Here is a 27,025-nt window from a genome sequence, read left to right on the forward strand (position 1 = left end):
CCCAATACAGTGGATCTAAAATAAAATCCCAAAGCTTTTCTTCCACTGAGCTCCTGCAAAAACGCAGCCTGTGCAGTGTAGCCGTTCTGCTGAGAAGCTGCAAGCTCCCCTCTCTCGTTAGCTTTCTCGCTCCCTCTGTGAGCGTGTGAGTGTTGCAGGCAGCGCTGTGGTTTGCAATCAGGGGGTGTTTTGGAAGCGCAGCGGATTTGTGGTGGTGCCTGTTGTTGTGTGTTTGGAGGAGGAGGAGGAAGATTTGAGATCTGAGCTGCAGGGGCTTGGCGTTTTTCTGCTCGCGCTCCCTCTCTCTCTTTTCCTTTCCGGAGGAGGTAGGGTGATCTCTCTGCAAAAGCAGCAGTAAATGGCGTCATGTGGATCTGAGGAGGAACAGAGCAGTTGTTGTCCCAGAGGATATATCGCATCCGGTCCCAGCTCATTGGCTCTGCGGGGCTACATTCACTCACACTCCCAGCGCCCTGCCAGCACTCTGAGCCGCAGGAGGCATTCAAAAGGGCAACGGCACCGAGCAAGCCCGAGGGGGAAGCAGACGACTTGCACTGCAATTGCAACTAGAGCCGCCGCCGCCCGATGACTGTTAAAACTGCTCTTCCCGCTGCTGCTTCGGCCCGGCCTCGCCACCCCTGTGCTGCCTGGCGCGGCGGCGGCGGCTCCCTCCCCGGGCCGCCGGGCCACCGATTTGTGCCAGAGGCTCCTTCGCGCGAAGTAGCACAACGCGTCGTACGTGCGAGACACTCGGGCAGACGAAACAAAAGGCTACGTGGGACCCTCAGGCGAGCTGGCTGGTTACGCTGGATTGAACTGAAGCCCCTGGAGGTTGAGTTGCAGAAGAAAATAAAACCTTTCCGGTGGCGTTTTTGCCGTAGAGCGAAAGAGCAGTTCAAAACGCCCCCTCCCCTTCCTTTGCGTTGTAGTTAATCCAGTCGCCTACCACTTCTCGGCCGAAGGAGGGGGTATTATTTTGGGTACGGGCTGCTGCGTAAACACGATCATACACCATGTTCTAGTACTAACCACGCCACCTCCTCCTCCTCCTCCTCCAAATTAGTGGCTGCGATAATAAGGGGAACGCGGTGTACCTCAGACACCAGCGATCTGCTCGGGACATACTTCTCCTCCACACAATGGAGTGAGTAGCACTTTGGGGTGGTTTTTTGTTTTGTTTTGTTTTTTCTGTCCAGGGGATCGGCATGATGCACTGCGGTGTAATATGTCCTGAAAACCAACAACAACAAGAAAGGGGGAAGGAAAACTCCGGCCTCGGTGTTAGGACTGGGGATAGCCTGTCATTCATGTGACAGGCTACCTGAGGTGGGGGACCCGCAATTGTTTCCCCAGTGTTTGCGCAGACCGGCAGCCGATGGCTCGCGGACCCGCACCGGTCTGCAGATCACCACTTTGAGTAGCACTGGTTTAAGGTACAATGAGTCGGAGCTGCTATAGCGCGGTACAACTTCCAGAGCACCAGTACCTAGCGCTGGAGACGTAGTGTTTTTTATTTAAGTTCAGTTAACATGTGGGACAGTGTCTGAAAACAACTCAGATGTTTGGTTTATGGACATTGTATGTTACAGTAATGACACAATCCTCTCTTCTCTGTATTGGCAGGCACTAGGTGAAATAATTGGTTTCAAAATTTGCCTCCTTCCTTGTTGTGTATTTCATGCCAAAACATATATAGGTACACCCCTCCCCCCCCACACAAACAACCCTATCTATATTCACACGTGTATGCAGAACCTATTTTGTAAGGGTTATCTATAAGAAATAAAAGTCAGCAGGACATTTTTTTATTTACATGAGCATTCATATAGGGAAAAGTCTTGTACGACCTCCATCTGGTCTGCCTGCACATCCTCTTTTACCTATACCAAGTGTAGCTTTGTGAATTAGATGATCATGTGTACCTCATGAAAACAAAGTGGATGGGGTCTTACACCCTCACCTATTCTCTTTCTATAGCGAGATCTATCTATACACCAACAAGAAAATTAACCACAGCTTATTAATAAGGCAGGTCTATAGTTAACCTAATATCTTCCTTTGAATGCTCACTAGACTCTCTAGTTCCAGAGTAGAGCAGCCCTGTTAGTCTGTATCCGCAAAAAGAAAAGGAGGACTTGTGGCACCTTAGAGACTAACAAAGCTCACTAGACTCTCGGACCATTGCACTGCCTGTTTAAATAGACTGGTGTTGTTTCCGAGATGTCTGCGCAGGGTGGTGGTGTGGAGATCTTGGGCTAGAGCGAATTAGCTGCAGCCAGCGTTTTTCTCCACTTTCGTGTAAGTTCAGTGACGCGAGTCAAGCGGACGGATCTGTGAATGACCGCCCTGCCCGAGAACAAAAAGCCAGGGAGCTGCAGCTTTGCAAGGCTGGGCTCCATTGAGCCCTCCTGATGAATGAAAGGCGGCTGCACGCCGGGTCCCCACTAGAGGGAGCCCAGAGTCGGTCCGTGTGCCGTGGGAGAGACGCTGGGAGCTGTCTGGGGAGGAACCGCCAGGGCTTTCCCCACAAAAACAAGCGCTCGGCGGGGTTCGCATCGGCCGGAAGGGCGGCCCGCTTGCCCGGTCTTGCCGGGCACGGCGTGCAGCTGTTGCGAGAGGCGGTGCGGGGAAGCGCAGAGCCCGGAGGGCGGGCAGAGGAACGCGTGCGCTTGCCCGCCGTTGTGTAACGCTAACCGGGAGCCGCCGCCAGTGAACAAGCCGCACGGCGGGCACCTTGCCAGTCAATCCCAGGCTGAGCAGGTAAGAGCCCCGCCTTTCCACGCACACGGCGGCGCTCAGTGGCTGCCCGCGAAGCCCCACCTCGCCCCGCCTCTGCCGCTGCAAGTTTCCCCGCTCACCTTTTCTCTTTTGCTGCTTTTGCGCTGCCCGGGGGAGGAATTGTTCAGGGGCTGCCCGCAGGAGAGTCCCTGGGGTCTAGCTCACCCGCCCGACGGTCCCCGGGGCTTTACCATAGGCCTTTTCAGATCAGGTCTTTGAAAGACGTCTCTGGCCTGGAAAATCAGCGTTTCCATGATTTACAGTGGAAGTGAGGCTGGACAGTTCTCCTGCCTGAATTGCCTGCGGGTTACAGCTGGGCCTGGCCTGCAGTGTGTACACTCGGATCAGTTTAGGGTTGGTGCTGCATTTCCCCACTTGGGAACGGGTATAATTGGGCTCAGGGAGCCTGCTTTGGCTGTGAAAGTTAAGGAATTCAGATTTGGCTGTTTCGTTCAGGTCCACATCTACTTCAGATCAACCATTAGGAGGCAAACAGAAAGGACCATGTCAATTGCAGTTCAGTTGGCAAGGTACAAAAAATAAAATAAAATCAGTTCTTGCCAAATACAACCCTCACCCCCAAATTAGAGAGGTTTTAAAAAATACAGATATTAGAGATGGCTAAGGTCTTTTAGGTCATTTTTTTTTTGAATTGACAAGCTGTGTAGTGTAAGAGTGTTCACAATACTATTATTTTTATAGCAGCCAGCAGTATGGTAGACATGTTAGACTCTAGTCCTGCAAATGTACATTTATTTGACATGTGAATAGTCCTAATGAAATATAGGAAATCAGTGGGGTTAGTCATATTCCCAAAGGTAAGCATATGTGTGTTTTCAGGATCAAGGTCTTACAGAAAAGCTAAAAAGACCATATGTTAGTTTGTTAACACTTACAATGCTGCAGCTGTAGTGCTTCAGTGTAGACACACCTGCAAGCGTGCACCTACAAGGAGGGATTCTCCTATCACCATAGGAAATACTCTTCCTTGAGAGGCAGTAGCTAGGTTGACGGGAAAATTCTTCCCTTGACCTGGTGCTGTTTCCACAGGGACTTATATTGCTGCTTAAGGGTGTGGATTTTATACACCCCTGAGTGAAGTATTTGAGAGTAGCAGCCGTGTTTGTCTGTATCCGTAGAAAGAACAGGAGTACTTGTGGCACCTTAGAGACTAACACATTTATTACAGCTTTCAGAGTAACAGCCGTGTTAGTCTGTATTCGCAAAAAGAAAAGGAGTACTTGTGGCACCTTAGAAACTAACCAATTTATTTATTACAGCATAAGCTTTCGTGAGCTACAGCCCACTTCATCGGATGCATACAGTGGAGTGACATAGTTATACTGACCTAATTTTCTAATGTAAACAAGGCCTTAATCCTGATGAATTTCCAAATTTAGGGCTAGTCTACACTGGTAACGCTAAAGCGCTGCTGTCACGGCAGCACTTTAACGTGGCTTGTGTGGTCGCGGCAGAGCGCTGTGGGGGGAGCTCTCCCAGCACTTTAAAAAAACCACCTCCACGAGGTACACTGTCTACACTGGGGCTTTACAGCGCTGAAACTTGCTGCGCTCTGGGGAGTGTTTTTTCACGCCCCCTGAGAGAGAAAGTTGCAGCGCTGTAAATTGCCAGTGTAGATCAGCCCTAAGGAATCAGTCCTACAAAGATTTATGTACAAGTTTAGCCTTATGCATGTGAATGGGTTTACGTGTAAATCTTTACAGGCGCAAACTAGATTATCCAACCTTTATGTTGATGAACGCTTACCCATGCGAGTAATTCTATTGAACTCCATGGGAGTTAGGTGTCTAGGTGCTTTTGAAAATCATAGTAGGCACTAAATACCTTTAAAAATTGGGGCCAAAGATACTACTTAGTGCAAGTAAGTGAGTTCAGTAGGTGTCAGCTAGTGAGGCCCCAATCCTGCATGTCCTGGTTGGTGCACTATATAGGCAGACGTTCATCTTCACAACATGCCTTGGAGGATCAAAGCTATGCTCAGTTTTCCTTGTTGTGACTTTCACAGAGCGACCGGGGTGAGAAAAACAATTGACAAATAGGAAAATGTGACTGTAAAATTCCAACATTTGTCAGCATGACTCAGGCAGATGTAGTACCGAAACTACGTTAGAATTAATTTTATGCAATGAGTTCAAACTATTTTAAAGTGGAAGGTGTCCCATTAAGAAAAATATGCAACTGCTCCAAAATTGCTGGGGCTATTAGGGCAATAAAAGTTTACTGGTAAATTCCATTTTAACTATTGGCATGCTGGCACTTTCCAGATAGTCAGCAAAAGAAATAATCCTGCAGCCTTTGTGAAATGAAATGGCCTAGAGTTAGTATATGCAATTATGTCTCCCCTAGTGGCTTGAACTGATGACTGCACAGTCTGCTACTTTCAACAAGAGTTTGACTTTAATTCAAGCAGAAGCCTGTGTTTTCAGTGCTCTTGCTCTTGGGTTCATTCCCAGCTGAGGACCGCAGTAAATGTATATATGTGGCCATGGTTTAGTTACACTGGCAATTCCAGTCACCTCAGTTAGAGATTTGCCCATGTAAGGACTGACAGTCAGGTCCTGGTAGGATTTCTGCTGCACCTAAGTATCGAAAATGTACCGTACATGCTTTTATTTGATTTCCATTGTTCAGGCTGCAGAGTAGAAATATGCAATGCACTTCCCTTTTTCAAAAATATATCTTTGTGGGTGGTTGTTCATCACAAGGGGATGGCAGCTCAGGTTGTTTGGTGCCTCCTCTGGGCATTTTCTGCATCTATGTTAATGTGGCAATGTGAAGGTATGGATTATGGACACCATGTAGTGAATGTGATTGTCTACACATAGCTATTACTGCCTAGTAATTCCATAGAATCCTAAACCTTTAATTGATTTTGTCTTTCATGTTTGAGCCTTTGAAAAAAGTTAATGTACATTAGGGAGCTATTTATAGTAAAATTGGCTTATATGAGTGGCTAGTCTGAAGTCCTCTTCCCATTGATAAAATATTAAATTGAGATTTTTTCAGAGCAGTCTAGGGTATTTATACTCATATTTTTCATTGAAATGAGTTGGTGATATCTGCCTACATCTATTATACAGCTTTGAAAATCTCAGCCTAATAGCTGATTTGATTTTATGTGTGTCGTTTGTGTCCCTGATTCAAATACCTTTCATCTCAGTTGTATGATTTTCATTACAGGTTGGGAGGAAGAAATTTTGGGAGTCTGGCGAGGTGGGGGAGTAAAAAGGTAATATTTTGGCTTTGTACTTTGTACCTAGTCTCAAGGCATGGACTGTGGCTCCCACTGAAATCAGTGAATAAAGTCCTGAAACAGAGTGGCTACCTGCAACGTGACCTAATGGTTTTAGTAGTGCTTAATACCCTTCAGGATCAGGCCATCATCACTCAGAGCTGTCCAACAGTTTCTGTCGTCTTTGGTGAGATAACAGGAATGATCCTAAATCACTTGAGGATCTGGCCCAATATATCTAGGGACATGTACCAAAAAGAACATTTTCTAGTTGAATATCAAATATATATCTGTTCAAATTTTTTTTTCTCCAGATCCTAAAATTGTTCTAAAGAAAAGGGAGGGGTGAGCATGTGGAAAGATTCACCACAATTATGTGCATAGGAACTGTTCTAATAAAACAGGAGCACTAGAATTATTTGATTATATTTATATTAATAAGATCACAGAGTTACTAGAACTGTTATACGCTTTTCCTCTTTCTCTTAAATAATACATTTCATGACTCAGTTTTCTTTTCCTATAGAGGTTAACAGCATATTCCTCAAAAGTGGGAAATTGCTGTGAAGTGAATGGATGGAACATCAGCCTTTCATACCACAACTTGGGAAACCTTGCTGTAGCCTTTTTTCCCTTAAATTTTCATTTGCTGCTGCTGGTAGTTGGAGTGTGAGTGAGGGTATAGAAAAGCATTTTAACTGCTGTGTTGTCCTGCCCTGCTTTGAGCAGGGTTAGATGACCTGACTAGGCTCAGCTACACTAGAGTTTTACCTTGAATCAATTGATTGTGAGTGACTTTGAATCAGTTAACACATTTGTGAGTAAAGACTAGTTTTGACAAATGTTTCCCCAAACATTTTTTTTCAGCATGCAAATGCTTCTGGTTTACTCTTAGGCTGAGCCTACTGAGGTCTCTAGCGGGAGACAGTGGAGAAAGGTGGTAGAAATTGTGGAACGTTTTAGGGAAAAAGAGACAGCCCAAGAGGCTGGACTGCGAAGGAAGGTCATTGGAATTTTGGCAGTTTGAGGCATGTAGCAGGCAAATTAGTAAGATGCTATCTGGGCTAGGTTAAAACTTCGTTCCACTTGTCATTTTCCTGCAAACCAAGAGAAGCATATTAAGCAATTGTTAAATATTCTCATCTTTTTATCAGGGTCCGGGAGCTGTTTTTTCATATGTGAAATATTTTTACCCTTTGTCTAAGTGGCTTGTAAAAACTCCTCGAAGCAGAGTTGGCATAGACAGCATGCAGAAGGGGACCTTTGTTAATGAGGAATGAATTCTAAGTCCTAAGAAACATCAAGAATGCTTCCTCTCCCAACACTGTCTTTATTTTTTGTCATAAATGTGTTGCTCCTATTAAAGTAATTGTAATAATGGTTTTTGTCAATTATTATTAGTATTATCCTACAGTCAGATCCACACAGGTGGACTCTTGTGCTCATATAGGTAGCCCCACTGAAGTCATTGGGACTCCATGTGGGCTGAATGGTCTGTCTGCGCAGATGTGATTGCAAGATCAGGGCTGAATAGACAAAAACCCACTTTAAAAGAGATAGGAACAGCCAACTAATTATACTTACCTTACTTAAAGAGAGAAGCAGGCAAGACACTTGATTATCTAAACAAGGTTATCTGTGTAGGAAGATCCACTCCCACCACTGGCTTAATAGGCCACTGTAAACTTGAAATGTTTAAAAGCTGTTTCAGGTATTGCATCTAGCTTTGGTTCTTTCTGCCATTATTTGTAGTTTAAGAATCACATTTTCCCATTTTTTTAATCAGCGTTGTTGCTTTTGAAGGTCTTATAGAGACAGATGGTGGAAATTGACTGAGATCCTGATTCCAGAAGCTGTTTTGGGTAAGTGGACCCCTCTCTATAGCCTTGTCTAGCCCCAGTGAAGTAAATGGGGCTCTATGGAGGTGCAGGAGTCCAACTGCACAGGTCAGCTTACAGGATTTTGGCCTGACTAACTAAATATAAGGGGAACAATGAATCTTATAGTAAACAAAGTGCTGCCAAGTGCATGAAGTAAACAAACTCTGTAACTGGAAGAAAATACCCCTATCCCATTTCTTGGGAGGTAAATGTTTTCAGATAGGAGTGTGATTTTTATTTTTAAGTTTGTAATGTCCTGTCAATATCATTTCAGATAGTATAAGTAAAACTAATGCAAGTGCTTTTAATGTATTCTCATTTAAATTAGATGTGGCAGTTAGAATATGGCTAAGATATAAGCTGTTATATTTTCAGAAAGAAAATTATTTTTCATTGGGAAATAAAAGTATGGTTCTATAATAGGTTTTTGAGCACCTAACTCAATTTCAATTAGGGCCTGATTCATAGCCTAGTGAAGTCAATAGAAAGGGTGTTGTTGTTATACGTCAGTGGACTTTAGATCAAACTCTTATCTAGTTAGAGAACATATATGTATCTAAAAACCAGTGTGTAAAACATATGTTGTGGGCCATAGACTGCAAAAATAGAGAGCCACGATTTTAGTGCATCTGTGTTCTGATCTTTTATAAAGGCTGAAAAGACATAAGCAGAAAAGACTGAATCATCATTCAGACTAACTTCAAAAACAGGTTGTATAAAACAGCAAAATGTAACATAAAAGTGAAAGTCTTTTCTTCCATTGCCAGCTCACTAAAATAAGAGAATAAAAGAAAAGATCACTTCCTTTGCAGACACTTTATGAATCAAGCAGACTGCAGAGAGCTACAAAAGGATCTCACAAAACTGGGTGACTGGGCAACAAAATGGCAGATGAAATTCAGTGTTGATAAATGCAAAGTAATGCACATTGGAAAAACGTAATCCCAGCTACACATATAAAATGATGGGGTCTAAATTAGCTGTTACCATTCAAGAAAGAGATCTTGGAATCATTGGGGATAGTTCTCTGAAAACATCCACTCAATGTGCAGTGGCAGTCAAAAAAGCAGACACAATGTTAAGAATCATTAAGAAAGGGATAGATAATAAGACAGAAAATATATTGCCTCTATATAAGTCCATGGTATGCCCACATCTTGAAACATTGAATACTGTGTGCAGATGTTGTTGCCCTATCTCGAAAAAGATCTATTGGAATTGGAAGAGGTTCGGAAAAGGGCAACAAAAATGATTAAGGGTATGGAACGGCTGCCATATGAGGAGAGATTAATAAGACTGGGACTTTTCACCTTGGAAAAGAGATGACTAATGGGGGAATATGACTGAGGTCTATAAAATCATGACTGGTGTGGAGAAAGTAAATAAGGGAGTGTTATTTACTCCTCATAACACATGAACTAGAGGTCACCAAATGAAATTAATGGACATCAGGTTTAAAACAAACAAAAGGAAGTATTTTTTTCGCACAACGCACAGTCAACCTTTGGAACTCCTTGCCAGAGGATGTTCTGAAGGTCAAGACTATAACAGGGTTTAAAAAAGCACAAGATAAATTCATGGAGGATAGGTCCATCAATGGCGGCTATTACCCAGGATGGGCAGGGATGGTGTCTCTAGCCTCTGTTTACCAGAAGCCTGGAATGGATGACAAGGAATGGATCACTTGATGATTATCTGTTCTGTTCATTCCCTTTGGGTTACCTGACATTGGCCACTTTCGGAAGACCGGATACTGGGCTAGATGGATCTTTTGTCTGACCCAGTAAAGCTGTTCTTATGTTCTTAATCTGGCATTTGATTTGGTGCTAGATGAAATACAAAGTTTGACTTTCCCCAGCTGTCTTTCCCGTGTCTATCTTTTTGCTTGTCTTATCTTTTAAGAACCTGATTTGTATACATATGTGATCCTAATTTTATTGTTTGCCTTCTCAAACCAGCACTTTCACCTACATCTCCCCCTTCCTCTCATTTGGCAGCCAGTTGGGCTTCTTCCTGCCTTGAATACCACATTCCCTAGTTATTCAAGCTCAGTCATTAGCACCCTGTCCCACTACTGAAATTATGAATGAAAAGCCTTGTTGTTCATTACAAATAACTCTGGCTTCCTCAGTCAGTCAAATTCAAATGGAAGTGACTGCCAGACAAAGCGGCTGTATGATGGACAGTCCTCTCAGCAAGTGATCAAGGCACACAGGAAGTTTTTAAAGACACAATATAGGTAGAGCAGCCTGGGCGTTCCCCTGTGGTCAGGGCTACTTGGGCAGGAGGAGGAAGGATGTTTTTTTCCACCTAACATAAAAAAGAGGAACACAGAGAGATGATAATTTGCAGTCAGTTCTGCCTCAGCAGAATATATAAACCTTTCCATGTAGACACCTACACCTTCCAGTAATTCTCATCCAAGCAGAGAAAAGGGCAGGCACCAGCATTTATTTGGTTTTGAATGCTGCACTGTGCAGAGTGGGTCACGTACTTGGAGCAGCACAACCCCCTGCTGAGAAGTTGCATTGTCCTGGGCCCCCTTTTCACAACAGGGGAAAAGGTAATTGACAGGCTGATTGTTTGGCCAGAACCCCTGCTGTTTTAAAATACTCCAAGGCCCCAGTCACACGTTGTCAATAATAGCTGTCGGAGGTGACGAGTGAAAAAGGGCTGTTCAGGAAACAGTTTGAGCCCTTCAAGTGGACAGGCCTCAGTGACTTCTCCGGCACTCTGGCTGCCACAAGCAGCCCCTTCAAAAATAACCTTGAAGCAATAAATCAAACTTGTTTCCTGGACTATACAAGGAACAGCTGGTTATTTTTCTTCACTTTTTTTTTTAAGTCAAAAAATTATTTAAGCACAGGAAATCAAGCATGTCAAAGTTTGGCAAAGCAGTTTAGGTGATTTAGCAGTTAAACACTTCTCCTCTTTTCAGTGTTATACCCTAGCCAACTTTGGGCTTTGACTTTTTATCTTCTCACTTCAATAGCTTGTGCCTTTGCCACAATGTCTACCACAATTTGCCTCCTGTCTTCCACACAGCTAGGGAAGCGATCCAAGTAGTTTGCAAGGGGAACTGTAGAAAAGTCTTCATATGTTGGAGTCCTCACAGATTAATTGAGCTTGGCTGGACTGTTCTTTTAGGAACCCAAATCATGTATGTGGCATAGGCATGTCTGAAGGTGTACAGGCCTACAATGTACTTAATACTATATATATACACGCTGTACTTAATATTTTAATATATGTACAGTGCCACTGATGTGTAGGGGGCTATTCAGACAGTTAAAAAATTACAGGTCCCCATTGAGAGGACCTTATAGTCTTAGGCCCTGATCCTGCAATTGGATCCACAAAGGCAAACATTTACGTCTGCATAGAGCGCCAGTACGGGCCCACCCACATTGATTTCAGTCTCAGAGCTTTAATTCTCTGCCACAGCACGAGACATTTACTATATACTAACTTGCTAAAATCTAAATCTATTACAATTTGAGAGTTCTTAATATTACCACAGAGTAGTGCCCAACTCAGGTCTGCTAATACATTTAGCTCCTCAGAATTGGTGATATACTCAGGAAACAAAAGGCTGAGTTCAAATGTGCTTTTGAAACCCTCTGCAATGTCCATGTGCTGTGCTTAAAGCTTTACAGCAAAGATGGAAATGTGACCATTTAAAAAAAAAAGTTGATGGTAAAAGCAGAGATTAGGTTGTGCAGAACAACAAACTTCTCTGGAGTTCTGGGCTCAGTAAAAGCAGAATTAAGAAGAGGAGAAAATAGCTTGTTGGTCTCAGGTTAGCATTAAATGGCTAATTAAAATCCCAGATTTTGAATACCTTCGCATTCACATAGCACTGGATTTTTGTTCTTGTTTTTTCACATTAGTCATCTGTTTACAAAATGTAAAGAACAACACAATTTGGTTAGGTACAAAAAGAGACAGTTGTCCTGGAAAGAGAGCTGGGGAAAGCAGATTTATCTCTGTGTGCTATATAAGCAGCACGGTTTACACCACGACAGTGCTGTGTTTGTTTTGGCAGCTCTGCGTGGGTGTATCAGGCTGAGCATGTGATTTCTGTATCAGTGATATCTTTGAAACATGGTCATTGTTCACCCTCTACTTATGGTATTGGTGCCTATATATCTCTGCTAATGACATTTTGTCTACCATTTGCCTGTTCTGAATGGCCATTACACAGTGGATTTTTAAGAATTTATTTAAAAAGCATATTGGATTTGTTTAGTTGAGAATAGTTTGTAGGCTTTAAAGCTGGAACTTGCAATGTTTTCCTGTGGCTCCCCGAAAGTAACTCATTGAATCTAAGAGGAACTAAGGGTGCTCAGTCTCTCGTAGGAGATGCTGTTGCAGTATCAGGCCTTTATCTTGTAAGTTCTTTGAGATGGAGACCTTGTCTTCTTACTGTCTGTAAAGCTCTTGGCACATCTTCAGTGGTGTAATTATTCTTTATTCTTTCTTTTTTCCTCCCACACCTAGAGGTGCATTGGGTGCCCACCAGTTTTCACCATTTATTTTGGTCTTCTGCTGCTCTGTTCAGGCTTGAGTGTCAAGTTGATAGATTTGCCGCCTTTCTCCGTTCTGTGGATTGTTTCTCTAGGTTACCCTCTTTTTCTCTTTCCAGGTGGTGTCCATATTATCATTTGCTGTGGAAGTCATGTATGTGGTATCCTTAAAGTGTGTCTAATATGTCCATATTAGGCAGGTCCAGGGCTGGGATGGAGTTGGGGGAGGGTTGCCTCTCCCCTGGCCGTGGCAGGTCCAGGGTTGCGGGAAAGGCATCTCTTCCTGCCGCAGCCCTGAGTGCCTGCGTGGAGCTTATTAGGGTGCTGTGCGGCTGTGTGGCCGTGCAGCTTAGAGGGAACTAGGGCGCCTGCCATGCTATTTTTCCAAATCTTTTCAAGTTTATGAAAGTTGTTTGCTGCTTTTAATAGTCATTGCTTGATATCTAGCATGGTGTCACCATCATTGCACATCTCATTCCATAGATAGGTAAAATGGTTCACTTCTTCTTTCATCCACTCTAATAGTTACTTTGGGGATGTTTGCAAAAAGAAAAGGAGTACTTGTGGCACCTTAGCGACTAACCAATTTATTTGAGCAAAAGCTTTCGTGGGCTACAGCTCACTTCATCGGCTGCATCAGTATGCATCCGATGAAGTGAGCTGTAGCTCACAAAAGCTTATGCTCAGATAAATTGGTTAGTCTCTAAGGTGCCACAAGTACTCCTTTTCTTTTTGCAAATACAGACTAACACAGCTGTTACTCTGAAATTTGGGGATGTTGTTAGCCATATATTTTGTCTTACCCTTGTGGATGAACAAACCAACTCGTTTTGCTGTATCTACCAAAAGCTGGGTCTTTTCTTTCTTTAAGCAATGTGTTGAACTAAGCAGAAAAATATCAGCAAAAACAAGGTCACCCAATTGTGCTTTTCTCCATAAAATCCCTTTTTTCCCTTCTGTGGTTACTTTCCTCATGATGTAGTCAATGGCCATTTGCAAATAACAGAGGGGATATAATACACTGTCGCCTTATTCCAGTTGTCATTGCCAACCATTGGCCAATGTGTCGTCATCTCTGAGTGCACATTCAGAATTCCCATATACATCCTTGATTATTTTAATGATTTTTGCTGGTATTCCATAGCGTGTCATGATTTTCCAAAAATTGTCTCAGTTTATGCTGTCAAAAGCTTTCTGGAAATCTATAAAATGTATCAGAAGAAGTGCTTGCCACTTCACACTTGGTTCTGTGATATCTCTGAGAACCATGACATGGTCTGCACACGATCTCATTGATCTAAAACCTGCTAGTTTCTCTCAAGTTGAAGGTCTGTTTGTTTCTTGATACGTTCCAAGATGATGATGCACATGATTATCTCAGGCACTGACAATAATGTGATTCCCCTCCAGTTATTAGAGTTGATAAGGCAGCTTTGGCAATATTGCCATAAGGCCTCTCTTCCACTGGATTGAGTTCTTTTCTTTCTTCCATATTCTGGAGAGCTGTTTTGTCACTTGCTTTAAGCATCATTCCAGTAATGTTGTCCTTTCCAGCTGCTTTCCCAGTTTTAAGTTTACTGGTGACTTGTCTAACTTCTTCCATTGCAATAAATCCTAAATTAATATCACGCTTTAGTGATAGGTCTGCATCACATATTTCGTTGTTCAGTTGGTATTGTTCTATTTAAAATATCATGAAAATGTTCTGCTCATCTTTTCCTTTGTTCTTCTTCTGTACTAAGAATCTTTCCATTGGCATCTTTAATAGGACCTCCAGTATTGCTAAAGGTTTCAGAGTAACAGCCGTGTTAGTCTGTATTCGCAAAAAGAAAAGGAGTACTTGTGGCACCTTAGAGACTAACCAATTTATTTGAGCATAAGCACTGATGCATCCGATGAAGTGAGCTGTAGCTCACGAAAGCTTATGCTCAAATAAATTGGTTAGTCTCTAAGGTGCCACAAGTACTCCTTTTCTTTTTCAGTATTGCTAAAGTTTCCTGTTAGCTATTTGATTGTCTTATACAAGATCATAAGGTTATCTCTTTGGCTAACATCTTCAGCCTCTTGACATTTTCTATCAATAAATGCCCTTTTATCTTTTCTGGCACTCCTTTTACCTCTCTGTCTAGAGCTCTGTATTCTTTTTGTGACTTGCTTGTCTCTTTATGTCTTTAGCATTCATGAGTTGTTGCTTTACACTTCTTCTTTTTTCCACTGCTGTCCAAGTAACATCACTAATCCATTCTTCCCCTTTAGATGTTGTTGTTATTGGAACTGTTATGTAAAGGGGCAGGTTCCCAGTTGGTATAAATTGCTGTGGAATTCACAGGAGCTATACTGAGAGAGAATTTGGCCCAAAATCTGTATGATAAATGATACATATTAAAATAAAATAGCATTGTGCAATACATAATTTGGATCTGCCAGCGTAGTGTCCAAATAATGCCCATGTATTCGCTGGAAATGTAATATATTATGGCCACATTTCCCATATCCTGTTTCTGCTTGTTATAGTCACAAATTACCTATAGCAATGTAACGTTATACCATCCAACAATGGTTGAGAATGTACCTGAATTATATGTATGGCAATATTTTACTGTGATAATACTTTAGAACTCTGCCAATGCTAATGAGTCACATGCTTTTGGGTGTCTCTTTCACTCAGCTCATGTGACTGCGGCATAGTTTTGAAAATGCATCAGTATTGGCAAGGCTGCTGCTTCTGCCTTTGCAAAGCAGTGTGACAGCACTGTCTGGACACCACTAGATTGCCACCCATCAGAGTGTTTGAAAAGCCCGTTACAAGAGAGATAGGGGAGACTTAAAATGTGCCACCATAACTGAATCCCTTCTCAGCCCTTGGAGAGGAGAGGGGGGCAAAAGAAAAGCCACCATCTGGGAGCATTGTTGGGGAAGAATAGAAACCACTGCTGGCATCTCTCAAAGCTTGGAGGAGACACTGTTCTGGCAAACCCTGCCCATACTGTTCCTTCCCTTGCAGGTTCCTGTTCTGAGCACATTCCTGGAGCATCTTTAATAGGATTCAGGAAGCACCTACTTGATGTACTGCAGACATGTGGGTTATGCGGGGGCTGACTGTATGAGCAGGGGTTGTAGGCTAAAGCTGGATCCTTGCTGTCTGAAAACAGTGAAAGCAAGGGGAGGATGAGTAACATCAGATGCTGGAGGAGAAGGGAGAGGGACAGTAAGGCTGAGGCAAGAGAGATAAGGAGTTCCCATCCGACTTCTCACCTTTGCCTCAGCCTTGCTGCTACTCTTAACTCTTCTCCTCCAACACCTGGGGTGAAATCCTGGCACCATTGAAGTCAGTGTGACTTTTGCCATTGGCGTCAGGATTTCACCCCAATGCGTAACTCCAGTGATGTCACAGGGCTGAATGTGGCCTAAGGGGAGGGAAAATTACAGAAAAAAGAAAAAAAAGTCTTAGCATAAAACACTGTGAGCTAAATTGGTATAAAATCTCTTCCAAGTATTTGAACTATATACGTGTTATAAGAGAAAATATACTTCAAAAATAACTTCTGACAAAAGACAATGATTGATTTATAGCTACATATATCTAACCTGCAGGCTCTCATAATGACCTACGCACAGTGGAGATGGCTTTGGAGTATTCTTTCAACCTCCCCACAGGTCCCTCCCACAACCCCGTCAGTCTTTCTGGTAATTTCAGGAAGAAGAAAAGTAAAGGATTTCAACTTCTGTTTCTCAGGAGTTTCCAGATTTTCTCTCTTCACTCTCTCTGTTCAACAAATCAACATACAAGACACTCAATGAAGGTGTCTCCTAGCTCCAAACTGGAGCCAGAGCCCTACAGAAATGAACACACAAAAGTAATGCCTTGGGATTACTCACATGTGTAAAGTTATGTTTGTGCATGTTTGCAGGATTGGGACCTAAACCTGGGAGCAGTTAGGCTCTCAGTTAAGTTATGAGTAAAACTTGCACCCTAGCATTATCCCAGATATATCTTCAGGTTCAAGAGCATATGGCCAGAACAGTTGAAATCCTGGCTCTCTTGAAGTCAATGACAAAACTCCCACTGACTTAATTGGGGCCAAGATTTCACCCCATATGTTAAAAAAGGTTAAAAAAAAGCCTTGCTATATACGCTGGAGCAGATTTTCATATAAATTGAGGCCTGAGGTGTGTGTATATTTGAATATCTGTCTGCACTCCTGCTTTGGCCCATGTGCTTACAATCTCTGTTCGCATGCACAGATGCCACCTGTACATATACAATTGCAGTAACTGGGCATGAAAAAAAGGTTCAACAATGCAAGTAGATCTCAGGCCTGACCTTCTGAAAAGCTGATCCTGTAAATTTTATGGGTCCAGACTCCCATGAGGGGCAGAGGGAGTGGGAGTCACAAATCCACATGATGGCTCTGACTGCTGGATTTTCCTTTTGGATCTTTATTTAGGGTCTGATCCCTTCAGGTGTTGCATGCTGCTGTTGCCTTCTACAGGTGGTGTCTCCTTAAAGGCGTGTTGAATTAGTTGTGTCAAATTCTGTGAGGTGTGTCAGTGAGTCATGTGAGATCTGGCCTTGACAGACTACATCTGAAGAGGCTCCTGTGTATGGATTGTCTTGTGTTTAGGAGAGATCTGCGTAACATATTCCCCGCCCTCCCTTTTTTTGGTGTAAGTGAATAACTGGGGTTTGGGGCCAAACCCTCCTTGTTGTCAGACAAATAATTTTACTTAGCATTTTTTCGTCGGCAAAAGCTTCACAAACGTTAGGCTCAAAATTGATGGATGTTTTGCCCAAGTAACGACAAGAGGATTTGGCTCATTAGCTAGTTAATCCTCACAACACCCTTCTTCACAGATAAAATCCCCTTTTTAGTTATTGATCACAGGTGTGTTGGATGGGTGTATGAGTATAAATAAGTCCTTTGGAAGACAGAGTGCCTTTTTAGCATAGTGGCTGCTCTCACTGAGGATGTGGTCTACTAATGGGGATGATACTAATGTGTGTTTTAGGGGCTAGAATCTAGCCACCATTGTACTGGATGTATTATCTCTTGCTTTTGTAAAAAATTGGGATCTGTAGGGTACTGTCTATTTGAATTTGGAGCAGTAAGGCATGTAGTAAAAGTAATTTTTTAAAAAGAGGAATTTTGCAAATAGCTGTTTTACTCCTGAATGGTAGAAATGCATTTGTCGCATATAAGGTGTAAAGTTTAAGGTTTCTAAAATTTGCCAGGCTGGTGTTGAAAAACTAATACAGAAAAGAAAAACAGCTACTTTGGTTTTGGAGCCCACAAAAACCAATGGTTTGTGCTCCCTCTGCTGGCTGTAAAGCAGCAGGTAACCAACAAACCTTGCTCTCAGAGATGTATAGATACGGTACACAACAAGCCTTATGTAATTTTAGTTTTCAGAGTAACAGCCGTGTTAGTCTGTATTCGCAAAAAGAAAAGGAGTACTTGTGGCACCTTAGAGACTAACCAATTTATTTGAGCATGAGCTTTCGTGAGCTACAGCTCACTTCATCGGATGCATACTGTGGAAACTGCAGAAGACATTATATATACGCAGAGACCATGAAACAATACCTCCTCCCACCCCACTCTCCTGCTGGTAATAGCTTATCTAAAGTGATCATCAAGTTGGGCCATTTCCAGCACAAATCCAGATTTTCTCACCCTCCGCTCCGCCCCCCCCCACACAAACTCACTCTCCTGCTGGTAATAGCCCATCCAAAGTGACCACTCTCTTTAAAATGTGTATGATAATCAAGGTGGGCCATTTCCAGCACAAATCCAGGTTTTCTCACCCTCTGGGGCCTAGAGATGTGTGCTAGGGTTACTCTAGGATAAATGAGGATACTCTAGGATAAATGACCAGTTACCTTGTGGCGGATTTCTGGCTGCTCCAGGGTCTCAGGCATGGGCGGCAGGTGAACACGCAGTTGTGGGAGGCTACTCACTCCCTCCGTCCCTCCCACTCTGCCTGAGGCCCCGCCCCTCCTCCCCTACCGGAGCCCGGAACATATACCCCCTGTGGCCGCCAGCCCTCTTGCTGGGTGGGCGGGTGGCATGGCTGGAGCACCCCCAGCCCCGGAGTGCCAGACAGGCAGCATGGCCGGAGCGCCCCCAGCCCCAGTGTGTCAGGCGGATGGTGTGGCCGAAGTGCCCCCATTTCCAGCCCAGAGGGTCCCCACCCCCGGAGTTCTGGGCGGGTGACATAGTCCCAGTGCCTGGTGGACGGACAGGCAACATGGCATAGCCCTACTTCCAGCACCCCCAGCCCTGGGCCTTGTGCGCACTGGCCCCAGCCTGCCTGCCTGTCCCAGCCTCTTGGTCACAGAAGAATGGGAAGGGAACTGGAAGCAGGCAGGAGAGGCACTTGGGATGGAGCGTGGGAGGAGCTATATCAGGCTGTTTGAGGAGGCACAGCCTTCTTCTGCCTATGCTACCCGCCGTCCATGGTCTCAGGGGAAGTTTGCCCCCATGATTCCCGACCCTGGCACTTCTACCTGTCCCCAGTTGGTACTGGGTGTTCGATAGTTTTTAATACTTTCACTTTATGGCATTACCATTCACCACTTTTCATGCTTTTGTATTCTAGGTAGCACCATTAGAAACTATGGTGAGAGCTCACAGTCCCAATCAAGTAAGTGCTTCTTTTTGTTCTAGTAAAAATTAGCTGTTCCATTGTGGCTATATAATGAAAGAATCATTGGAGCAGGGGGACTGGCTCCTAGGTCTCTCATTTCCCATGTGGGTGTCCTAACCACCAGGCTATAGAGTCATTGTCATTATCTCTCTGGCCTAATGAGTATTAAGTATTTATTCACAGCAGAACAGTCTTTGAGCCAGACAGAGTGTGTGTGTCTGTGAGAATGACTCAGTAGTCTAGTGGTTAAGGCACCTGCCTGAGAGGTGGGAGATCCCAAGCCCAGGAGTGGTGTGCCAGCAGTGGTGAATATGGTCACTTGGGGGAAACAACAGGGGTGCAGACATGACTTCACTGCCCTGCATCTGCAAGGCTGAAGTGCAGGAGCATATTATTCCCTTTTGCACTTTTGTGAGGTTTAAAGCAATGGTGGGCAACCTGTGGCCTGTCAGGGTAATCTGCTGGTGCGCCGCGAGACCGTTTGTTTACATTGATCGTCCGCAGGCACAGCCACTCGCAGATCCCAGTGGCCGCAGGTTGCCCACCACTGATTTAAAGCCTGTTCCACAAGACCACATTAGGCACTGTGTATAAGAGGCAATACTGATGTGATTTGTGGTGGTGTTCACTGGCCGCTGGATCTGATGCCATCAGTTAGTGGCGTAATTGCACAGGACCTCCGGCTTATGTGGTTATGTATACAGAGGTGTCACCCCCTGTGCTGTAGTGGGACCAATTCACGTTGGAATGGCATACTGGCACTTTTGGCACTCTGCACAGCATGACCGTGCACGCACCATACATGCAAGATCACACTGCATGGAGGATGATGTTTTGTACAGCAAAATGGGGTCCTCCACACACAGTGTGCATGTGAGGTCACTCCATGGGGGGCATTCCAGCAGTGGCCCATTCCGGACTACACTCATGGTCACTGTGCCTCAAAGAACAATTTCAGTACCGGTTACACAGTGCTCCAAGGGTTCACTGACCAGTCAGGATATACATAGTACAAACTCCAAGTATTTTATGTATTCAAATTTCTACAATAATTACATCCTAAAAACCTATGCTAAAAGAACATTAAAGTGGCAAAGTCAGGCACTCCTCAGTTAGAAAGTGCCAAAGTTTAGGTTCCCAAGTTACCTCTGGATGCTAAATGAATTGTTCTATAGTTTCTGTAAGAACTCAGTTAAAAAAACTGAACATTTTCCCTTTAATAAAAGCATTTATTGTTAGCTTTGTAAGACAGTTTGCACTTTGAACTGAGTAATTACCTGAAAGTAGAATTTGTAAAGAAAAGGCTCAGTTACAAAACTGTTTAATCTCACAAGCCTTCCCTTTCTAGTCCATTAGCTGATGGATTGCGCCCTGCTTTTCATCGGGAGGGAAAGGCCACAGAGGAGATACAACAGTTCTACTTGCCACCCCGAATCAGGATTTTTTTTAGGGGATGCATACAATAGGATCTCAGCAGACCTGCGAAAGAGCACAGCTCCCCCATGAGGATGCTATCCTTCAGGAAATGCTTCTGCAGCATTTTAGAGACCACAGACCCACCATGATGAAAGCATGCTGGCAGCGGTTACCTCTGTAATGAATACGCACTATATTTACATTCATGCTGATAGCTCCCTGTGTTCCTACCATGGTGCCATTAAAGGTGTTAAGGCTCTCCAAATCATTTCCTTTCTTCCCACTATAAAATACTCTTCCAAATGCACTCTTTTGGTAGACAGCTAAAAATCTACATAACACATACAATCTGCAACTTGTGAAAGCAAGTAGGGCAACGTTCTCCCATTACACTCTCTTTCATCACAGAGATGAGACATCCAAAATACCTTTTAGGTTCTTTTGTCCATCTCCCTGCCAGCGTAGAATCTTTCTACACAGTATCTCTTTTAATGCCTTTTCCAGTCAATACTGGTCATCTCCCTTAAGACATTGGTTGATCTCACTGTTAGGAAGTTTTTTCTGATATCAAGCCCCAATTTCACGTCTGTTAATTTCATCCCATTTCTTTTGGTTATACTGTCGTTAATTGTCTTAAATAATTCCACATCTTTCGTAGGATGAAATCCTGGCCCCATTGAAATCAGTGGGAGTTTTGCCATTTACTTCAGTGGGGCAAGGATTTCATCCTTGGAGTTTACATCCTTCTTTCTTATATCTGTACCATAGATGGGCCTGAATCAAAAATCTGAACCCTCTACACCCAGTGGTTTTCAAAGCCGGTCCGCCACTTGTTCAGGGAAAGCCCCTGGTGCGCTGGACCGGTTTGTTTACCTGCCACGTCTGCAGGTTTGGCCGATTGCAGCTCCCACTGGCCGTGGTTCGCCGCTCCAGGCCAATGGGGGCTGTGGGAAGGGCGGCCAGCACATCCCTTGGCTCGCGCTGCTTCCCGCAGCCCCCATTGGCCTACACCATATTTTGTGGCCATGTGATTAGATTTGAATCCACCACAAAACCAGATCCTGAACCAGAAGGAGTATGTTGTCCAAACCTTGTTTAAATGCAGCATATGGGGGAAGAAATAGCATGACTCTGGTTCATCTTGTGATATTGCCACCATTCAAGATACAGGAAATAAAAAGTCAGGTAATCTCATGAAGTTTCTTCCACTCTGGGGTGAAGGTTGAGACTTCTACCTGCCAGATGTCAGTACCATCAAACCCAAGCCCCAATCCTTGTTCAGTCTGAAACCTAAAATCTAAACTAGCCAAAAATTAATCGAGATTCGGATCAGAATTCAAATACTGCCTGCTCAGCACACTTCTAATTTAGAGATGGCTCCTCTCTTCCCCTTAATCCACCCTTGCTATGTATCTATTTACCACTTCTGATCGAAGCAGTTAGCCAACATTCAGGGTTTTGCAGGTTGTTTCTGTTAGGAGGAAAAATTGATGATGGAGTCCTGTATTTCTTCGATGCAGTCCTGTTGATTTACAAAGAACGTACAAAGTCTTGTTTCCCTGAACATAGTAGAAATCAAACAACAGGAGGCAGTCTTTTTCTCACAGTTCCAAGCCTCTTGTTAACCAGGTCTCTGCTCAAAAGCACTTTCTCTTAGGTTTTTATTAGGGTCATGCTACTGGTGCTTCTCTGGGCCCCCCTTGTTGCTTTCTATGTCTGCCTCTGTGTTTCTCTCTCTCTCTCAGACCATACACAAAACTCCTGCATTTGTGTTCAGCTCCTAGTGAAACCCCTCAAAGTGCATGGCTGAACTCTGTAACCCTTCTGCCAGGTGGAAGCAGCAGCAATGAGGGCCGGGTTCAATATCTATGGGTTCCTCCTAAGGATACAAAACAGAACCAGCTTGAGCCCCCTCCCAGTAATCTGGGAAAACTTAACACCACCTCTGGACTCCTCTAAGAAGCAATACTTCCCCTTTCTCAAGCGCTGAATCTGTATTTAACAAAAGAAAACTTGTAGTAAAAAGGGAAAAGGAACTTGGCATTAATTTGGAAAACACCACAAACCTGATTTGAAAGCATGTGAGCATATGAGCATATCCCCACCCCATAATATGTTGGGCAGTGTCCTTTGCCTCAGTTTCTCATCTTGTACAATGAAGTGGAAGTCCAACAAATGTTCCTTTAACTTGCCATTGCCTTCTTCCTCCACTGCACCCCACTCACAGTTGCTGTCTTTGCTTAGTGAAGGGCCAGAGTTCAGAGGTGCATTCACATGAGTTCACCTCCCATACCGGAGTTGGGGGAGGCATCAAGCAATGCTGCAGCCTCGCAACTGACTCTCAGTTGCCACCATTCACTCTGGCGCTGCTGGCTGCTGACATTCACTCTGACGGCAGATTCTGAGGTTCCACCACTTAACACAGCTCTCAGTGATTTCAGCGGGTAGTGGGGACCCTCACTGCAGGCTGGGGAGTCTGTTTCACTGCAGTGCTGTCCCACACCAGGTCTTGGGCTCAGCACCGAGACTTGGTTACCGGTGATTTCCACTCTAGTGATCACTGAACAAAACAAGGACTCTCAATTGAGTCTAATCGGTTCTGTCTTTAAACAGTGAAGAGGAGGAGGTTCAAATGGTGCCTAGGGCTCTTTAGGCAAAGCCTCTTTCGCTGGGATTTTGGTGTTCCTACCCCCTGCTTAGCAAGTGAGGTTCAGTTGAGGGTGACCCCCTCTCTGCTGCCCTTTACTCGTGCGGTCAGGATAACATTTCGTTACCCCTGCATTCAAATACTGGTGATTTGTAACCCATCCCCAGCCAAAACTGGTCATTTTGGCAGAGCAGTTTCCTCTGCTGTGCACCTAGCAGAGCCAGGATTTCTATGCAGACATGGTCTGCTGCAGAAGTCTTTTCCCCCAGCTCATCACTATGTGTTGGGGAGAGCTCATTCAGACCCTGCTTACAACTCCTGCTGCAGCCTTGCATGTGACCTGTGTTTTGGGTGGTGTCTCCTATCTAGCAGCTTTCTATTCCATAAAGGAGCTTAATTGCTTTTTACATTTATGCTGAATGAAGGACGGCTATTATGACCACCAACTTCAACAGGCCTTCACCCAATTATCAGCATAATATTTACCTGTAGCACATTGCTTTTCAGAGCTCAGGTGGTGCCCGTCCACTCTGCCATCTTCAGAGAGCAAAACACACACTGCTGCATGGCTAAGGGTCCAGTTCCACGCGCTGGTGTGCTGAGTGAGGATGCAGGGACAGCCCCCCTGGAAAGTCCCTCAGGCCAGAAGAGTATAAGAATTGCCATAGTGTCCAGCCTGAGTTCACAAGATGTAGGAAAGTATGCTTGCTTCCTCTCTCCCACCTGTCCACCTATGAAGGGTCAGACACAGTTGGGTTCAGACCTCATTGCATCTACTACTTTTCCTTCATCTGCTAGCTTTGTAATTCCAGTCACAAAAAAGGAATCAACCAGTCATGTTCCATTAAAGCCGATGGAATAAAATCAGGCCCTAAGTTTGTCGGCTAAGATATATCCTTTATTAAACTATGTTGCATGGCATTAATGGTCCTGTTATCCTCATGACTGAGAGACAGCGGGCGAGATCCTCTGCTGGTGAAAATCTATGTTGCTCTGCTGAAGTCACTGGAGCTGCTCCAGTTTACACAAGCTGAGGCTCTGACTCAAATATTGTCTCCTAATGCACGCCCCATCTACCTTACTAGTGACTGAAATTGGCTTTACTAGAGTGTAATTGCAATGACCACTCTTTCCTTTGCACATTAGCTTTGTGCTAATCTTCAGGAGCTCCCTCAGTTTGCCATGACTAAGGCTCTGTATTTGTCAGGGAGGCCACGGATTCACAGGTTAAACACTGATTCACCAGCAGTTCAGTAACCAGTTCAGTCTTGATCTACTTTGATTTCTCTCTATTATTACTTTACCCCTTTAAATATTTGTATAAGCCCTTGTTATTCACTTTAACCCATATCTTTATTCTGTTTTTCACTACCCTTATTTTTTCTCCTAGAAGCCTTAACTGAGTCTTGAATACTTGTCAAATTGCCTTCTCCTGCCACCTTTACTTCTACAGCTATTTTCCTAAACCTCTGAACTTTGAACGGCCCCTTTTGAAGGTGCAGTCACCATTTCTTATGCTTTTCAGTATTCTTTTTTCTCCCTAGAGGAATGAGTCTTAGTCATGGTTCCTTTTAGAGTTCTTCAGCTGTCTTCCATACATGTGGATTTTAATGTTTCCTCCTATCAGACTCTCCTGTTTTGTTTTAATTTTCTACAATTACCTTTCTGAAATCTAATTCCTTTACTGCATTCTGTGAACCATTTTCTTACTATAGTGAATTCAGATAGCTCCTGATCATGGGTACTACTATTATATGTGCCTGCATTATTCTCAGTCTGTTCTTCCAGTGAGTGAGACTTAGAGCCAAGAGAGCCTCTTTACTTCCTGCATATAAAAGCTGACTTCTATGTGGACGTTTGGCTGTATTTGTTACCTGAAGTCTGGCTAGTTAAAATCCTCTGAGTAGAATATCTTGTGATTTCCCTAACTTTTCCAGGATGGTGGCCTGAGCAGATGCACATTATTGCTTCTATTTTTTTTCCTTCTTCATTTCCTGTAGTCTTCCACCACATTGTTAATTGTATTAACATGGGTATTGTAAATATTTTTCTTATACAATTCTTCTTTCTGCCTCTTCTCTCAGTTCTCTTTCCCATCTAGATAGATATAGATAGACACAATCTTCCACTTATAAGAATCACTCCACCAAATTTCAGTTATACTCTCTGGATCATGATCTCAATTACTTAGTACCACTTCTTCCTGTTGTTTCCCTGAACATTTGCATCAAGCATTATATTGTTTTTACCCTTCATCTTCTGCTTCAGAACAACTCTCTATTTTCTGTCTTAATTTGTATGTTGGAAGTACATGATGGATTAATCAAGTTAAGTGAAAGGTTTCCTTTTCCCGCCTCCTGTTTGTTAAAGTTTAGAACCTGCCTAACTGGCCCCACCAGTTCTGAACCTAAAAGGTTGGCAACCTGCCAGCTTAAGTGGAGACAGTCTAATCCAAACAGTTGGTGCTCATTGCAGAAGGCATTCCAATGATCTGTGAATTCAAAACCCTGCTACCTACACTATCAGATCATCTATTGGTTAGTTTCCAGTATTGGTGTTCTCCTTTATTCACCCGAGTTTGGCACAGGAAAGCTCTCTAAGGAGATCACATGTATAATTTCAAATTAAGTACTCTTTCCAACTCACTGAAGTAATTCTTGATCAAATAATATATAAGCTTCATTTGCTGCTGTCATTTGTTCCCATGGGAAATATAATCATTAAGAATTCCCCCAACGTTTTTTTTTTCAAGATACCCTGCACCACCCTTATTATGACATCCTTTTATCCTGGTCCTGGAAAGACAGCAGTCTATCTTGTTTTCTTTGTGTTGGACACTAATGTATCAAGATACTTTCCTTCTGTGGAGTAACCACTCAGGATTGTTTGCTTCTTTCTTTTTGATAGCTGCCTCTCGCTGCTTACCTCTTGATACCAGGTTGTGGTAGTGATCGACATTGCAGGGGTCAATATTAAATATGTACAGCCATGGCTTCCCATCTGCTTTTCCTATAGCTTCTAGGATTCTTTGATGCCACATAGCTCTATCTTTTACCTCTCTTGTATCTAGGGTCTCGATCCATCTCTTCTTTCTTGATGATTTTTCCCTTTGGTCTTTGTCCATCTTGGGCCTCTTTGTTTCCCTTGGTGATCTAAATTTCAGTTCATGTCCCTACTCCTTTTTTCTCAGTACAGAAACCAGTTTGCACTTAATATGGTCTTTCATCATTCACAAAGCATTCTGTTCCACCTCAGAGTGCCCTGGATTCTTCCATACCCATTGTTTATAGCAGTTGTTTCTTAACATTCTTCAGACAATCATCTCACTTGCAGGAATGTTTAGCGTCAAAGCCTTCCATACAAGAACTCCCCCCTCTGCTGTCTCTCATTCCCTGCTGCACCTTTTATGAGTATTCTGTATTTGACTCCGATCACTGCTGGTTGCCACTTCATTTTACCACTCATCATCTAGCTCAGTATGCGTGGGTTACCCAGGTCAGCGCATCAGACAACTGAAAATAAGAGTGGAAACACAAACAAATGAAGACAGAATACTGGCTCTTTAAGGTACTAGTGACCTCCCAGCTCATTCTTCTTGCTTCAGTCAGTTTGTAGAAGGTTAAGTCATAGCTTTCCCTCCACCTTGTTCCCTGGGTAGATTCTGCAGCCAACCCTTGGCAGGTTCACTACAGCCGTGGGTAATCAAAATAAAGTAAATAAAGACTTAGCTAAGTGTCTTTAATACATAATCGGTGTAATAGTTCTTGTATTGTGCCTTTCATCCATAGATTTCAAAGCATTTACAAAGGAGGTAAGTGTAGTCCTCTGGCAAGGTTAAAGGAGTCTTGTTCCAGAAACGTTGATGCAGTGTTCCACT

General features: G+C 43.6%; 1 protein-coding gene across 13 annotated transcripts in view; it reads left to right on the top strand.

Annotated features, from left to right (window-relative positions):
• Positions 1-2,315: 2,315 nt before the first annotated feature.
• Positions 2,316-27,025, top strand: part of LOC311514966 (uncharacterized protein) — a 414,125-nt gene continuing 389,415 nt past the window's right edge. For 4 of the 13 annotated variants that reach the window (XR_014710005.1, XR_014710006.1, XR_014710007.1 and 1 more), the window contains exons 1-4: positions 2,337-2,760; positions 5,980-6,028; positions 7,835-7,893; positions 19,038-19,082. The gene's annotated coding sequence lies outside the window, so the exon portion shown is untranslated. Of the gene's footprint in view, positions 2,761-5,979; positions 6,029-7,834; positions 7,894-12,556; positions 12,592-19,037; positions 19,083-20,433; positions 20,767-27,025 lie in introns of those variants that run through there. The other 9 variants (XR_014710010.1, XR_014710011.1, XR_014710012.1 and 6 more) reach the window with 7 other exon arrangements.

The sequence above is a fragment of the Lepidochelys olivacea genome, assembly GCF_965140295.1.
Source record: "Lepidochelys olivacea isolate rLepOli2 genome assembly, chromosome: 1".
NCBI lineage: Eukaryota > Metazoa > Chordata > Testudines > Cheloniidae > Lepidochelys > Lepidochelys olivacea.